Source organism: Nematolebias whitei, chromosome 11, assembly GCF_014905685.2.
Source record: "Nematolebias whitei isolate Nwh7 chromosome 11, NemWhi1, whole genome shotgun sequence".
Lineage (NCBI taxonomy): Eukaryota > Metazoa > Chordata > Actinopteri > Cyprinodontiformes > Rivulidae > Nematolebias > Nematolebias whitei.
This window is the reverse complement of record NC_056508.1, coordinates 3155293-3160021: the sequence shown is the minus strand read 5'-3', so window position 1 is coordinate 3160021 and position 4729 is coordinate 3155293.

The following is a 4729-nucleotide window of genomic DNA, read 5'->3' as shown; positions in this document are numbered from 1 at the left end:
AAGATAATTAGAAGAACACAAACAACAGAGAAAGGAGGGGTAGAGGATCCAACCTCTACAGTACCTCCCCCCTAACGATCGTCTCAGGACGATGACATCATCCGTTTCTCTGGATGGTCTCGAAAAAACGCCTCTATCATCCTGGGGTCCAGGATGAAAGACTTCGGGATCCATGACCTGTCTTCAGGTCCATAACCTTCCCAATGGACCAGGAACTGGAAACCCCTACCCCGTCTTCTGGAATCCAGGATACGGTCGATCCTATATGCCGGGTGGTTGTCGATCAAAAGGGGGGCTGGGGGGGAGCCGGTGGGAGGGTTGAGCGGGCTGACTGAAACTGGTTTTAAGTTAGAAACGTGGAAAGTTGGATGGATCCTCATGGATGGTGGTAACTTGAGCCTGACTGCAGAGGGGTTTATGATCTTGTCAATAGTGTAGGGGCCAATGTACCTGGGGGCCATTTTGCGAGAGGTGTCCTTTAGATGGATGTCCCTGGTGGAGAGCCATACTAATTGGCCCACCTTGTAGTCCGCGGCTTTAGAGCGATGTCTGTCAGCCGATTCCTTGTTCCGTCTGGCAGTCCTTGACAGTGCCTCTCTAGCCTGCATCCAAACTGTCTTGCATCGGTCCATGTGATCCTTGACTGACGGAACCAGGATTTCAGTCTCCAACAGAGGAAATAGGGGGGGGGGCGTGTATCCAAGGGAAGCCTCAAAAGGTGTCAGGCCAGTAGCGGATGAGGTTAGAGTATTATGTGCATATTGCACCCAGAGCAAGTGTTTTGACCAGTCAGATGGGTTCTTCTCAGACACGCACCTAAGGACGGCCTCCAACTCCTGATTGCATCTCTCCGACTGTCCGTTCGATTGTGGATGGTATCCGGAAGACAAACTCACAGTGGCCCCGATGGACTTACAGAACTCCTTCCATAATTGGGATAGGAATTGTGGGCCTCTGTCCGATACAATGTCTGTGGGTAAGCCGTGAATCCTGAAAGCCTCTTGTAGAAGAATCTGGGCCGTCTCAAAAGCCGAAGGGAGTCTTGTGAGAGCAATGAAATGGGCAGCCTTAGAAAATCGGTCCACGACAGTGAGGACTACGGACTTCCCATCTGAAGGTGGCAAACCCGTCACGAAGTCCAAAGCGATGTTTGCCCACGGTCTATCTGGAACTGGTAATGGATGAAGTAGACCCGCCGGTGGTTGATTGTTGTTTTTATTTCGGGAACAAGTGGAACAGGCCCTGACAAACTCCTTTATGTCCTTTGACAGTGTCTTCTACCAGAAATGTCTCTTGGTGAATTCAATCATTCGGTTGATGCCGGGATGACAGGTGAAGTGATGAGAATGAACCCAATCCAAAACCTTGTGGACGACACTCTTTGGAACAAAGATGGTGCCAGGTGGTCCCCCCACCAGGATCAGGTTGCTGAACTTGAGCCTTCTTGATCTCCTGTTCAATGGGCCAGGTGACAGTTCGGACCACACAGGCTTGTGGCAAGATCCCAGAGTCCTCCTTCTCTTGATCAGAAAAGGAGAATTGTCGAGACAATGCATCTGGTTTAATATTCTTGGAACCAGGGCGATACGTGATGGTGAATCTGAATCTCGTGAAAAACAACGCCCACCGGGCCTGACGGGGGTTAAGGCGTTTGGCGTCTTGTAAATACGCTAGATTCTTGTGATCAGTCCAAATGATAAATGGAACATTGGCCCCCTCCAACCAGTGTCTCCATTCCTCGAGGGCTAGTTTTATGGCCAACAATTCACGGTTTCCGACGTCGTAGTTCTGTTCAGCAGGAGAGAAACGTCTTGAAAAGAAAGCACATGGGTGAGTTTTATTATCGTGGGGATCCCTTTGAGAGAGTACTGCCCCAGCACCAATATCTGATGCATCCACCTCCACAATGAACTGACGTTGGGGGTCAGGGTGACGGAGAATGGGTGCAGAACAAAAACGTTGCTTCAACTCACGGAAGGCTCGATCGGCTTCGGGGGTTCAGTTGAACTTGAGATTCGTGGACGTAAGTTGGGTGAGAGGGGCTGCCGTCTGACTGTAGTTCCGGATAAAACGACGGTAGAAGTTCGCAAATCCCAGGAACCTCTGAAGTTGCTTTCTGTCAGTAGGTGTAGGCCACTTCAGCACCGCTCGGATCTTCTCAGGGTCAGTGTGGTAGTGTCCCTCGTTAAAAATAAACCCAAGGAAAGAGACAGAAGTTACATGGAATTCACACTTCTCAGCCTTGACGTAAAGTCGGTTTTCATATAGTCGTTGTAGTACTGTGCAAACATGGGTCTGGTGGGACTGGATGTCAGTAGAATAAATCAAAACGTCGTCTAGGTACACAAACACAAATTTATTGATCATATCTTGGAGAACGTCGTTGATGAGAGTCTGAAAAATGGCAGGAGCATTAGTGAGTCCGAACGGCATCACCAAATATTCGAAATGTCCAAAAGGGGTCTTAAATGCAGTTTTCCACTCATCTCCTTCCTTGATCCTCAAAAGGTGATAAGCATTTCTGAGGTCCAATTTTGAAAAAACAGTGGCAGAAAGAAGTTGTTCTTGTACTGAGTTGATTAATAGAAGTGGGTACTTGTTTTTTATGGTTATCGCATTTAGACCTCGGTAGTCGATACACGGGCGGAGTGAACCATCTTTGTCTACAAAGAAAAATCCCGCCCCTAATGGGGACGTTGAAGGGCGAATGATGCCAGATTGTAATGATTCGTCTAAATACTTCTGCATAGTTTCTTTCTCGCTCTGAGAGAGGTTATATAGGCGATTTGAAGGGAGAGGGGCTCCCGGCAACAGTTCGATTGAGCAGTCGTATGGGTGATGTGGAGGTAAAGATAATGCTTTATTTTTACAAAAAAACGGGCGCAAAATCATGGTAAACCCTGGGTATTTTTGACAAATCAGGTGGAGCGGAGGTCACCTCCTTTATTGTGTCGGACGGAAAACCAGCAGACCTTAGACAGTTCCTTAAACAAAATTCGCTCCAAACACTGACTCTTTTCTTCTGCCAATCAATGATGGTGTTGTGTTTTACCAACCATGGATAGCCCAAAATAAACTGTGGTGAGGGAGAATGAAAAACCATGAACTCACCCAGTTCTCTGTGACTTCCGGAGATGATGAATGGTAAGTCAGTAACCTCCTGGGTGATAGTGGTGATATTTTTTCCTGTGACTCCAGCCACCGGAATGGGGTAAGGAAGACTTCTGGTAGGTATTTGAAGCTCATCTACCAAATCTTGAGAAATAAGGTTCCTCTCAGCTCCCGAGTCAATGAGGGCCTCAATGGAGTAGTGTCTCTGTTGAAGCATAATTCTGGCAGGAAGACAAAAACGTGAATCAGGGGCACAACGAGCTTCACTCACCAGGATCCCCTGAATGGCTGGTGAGTGCTGGAGTTTAACTTGTTTGGGCAAGATCGCACAAAATGTCCTCTCTTTCCACAGTAGAAACATTCACGTGCTGCTAATCGTCGTTGCCTCTCCTGCAACGTGAGTCGGGTCCGTCCGATCTGCATTGGCTCAGGCTCGGAGTCATAGTGAGTGGCATCAGGTTGAAACGTGGGTCCTCTGATAGCAGGAAACGCTGGAGGAAAAGTTGACCCGGAAGCCATCGGTTCCGCTTGGCCCCGCCTCTCCCGAAGGCGATTATCGATCCTGATCGCCAAACTGATGAGATCATCCAACGTCTCCGGCTCATCTCTAAGTGCCAGTTGATCCTTTATTTGATCAGAAAGTGAATTAGAAAATACTTCTTTTAGTGCCACCTCATCCCACCTGGTTTTCTCCACCACGACCCGGAAGAGGATGGCGTATTCAGCCACGGTAGCTTGATCCTGTCTCATAGCCAACAGACGGCGGGATGTCTCCTCCTGGTGGACAGGGACATGAAACACACTCTTGAACTCCTTAATAAAGTCGTTAAATGATAGTGAAACCACAGGGTGAGACTGAAGGTAGGCATGAGCCCATTCAAGAGGTAAACCTCTCAATGAAGTAACGATATAAGTGATTCGGGATGCAGAGTTTGGGAACAGAGAAGGAGAACGGGTAAATGCTAGTTCACATTGGAGGAGGAAACCATTGAATTGTTCCGGGTTAACTTCAAAAACTGCGGCCGGACGAATCTCCGGCTCACGGGGTTGTTCCGAGCGGGTGGTGCTTAGCGCTGGCGGCGCTAATGGTGGTGAGACGGCCGACGTGGGTGGAGTTAGTGTTTCCATTCTATTGCCGATGGACTGAATCATTCCACCCACCATTTCCAGATTCGACTGTGTAGCCTTGTGTTGGGTAATTAGTTCCTGTAAAAGAGCTTCATTTCTCCTTACCCTCTCCTCAAGGGTGACCTGATCAGCATTCAAACCGTTCTTTGACATATTGTGGCCAGAGCAAACTGTTAAGGTCTGTGGGTGATGTCAAAGGCGAACGGTTTGAAGCAAGGACTAAACAACTTGAGGTAAAAAACAATTATATTTATTGGTTCAGGTGTAGTTGGTAAACTCAAACTCAGGATGGATCCACTGTGGGAATAGAGAGGAGATTGGTGGTGAACGACAAATCCACTTGAGGAGATTTTGGAAGTGTTGATAGTAATCCAAAAATAAGCTTACTTGTCGTTGTTGTTCCAGGAGCATGAGAACAGGAGACAGGATCCGAATCCAATAAACCACGGTGGGATCAGGTGAGTATATCAACGAGTGTATTTACAAAAAT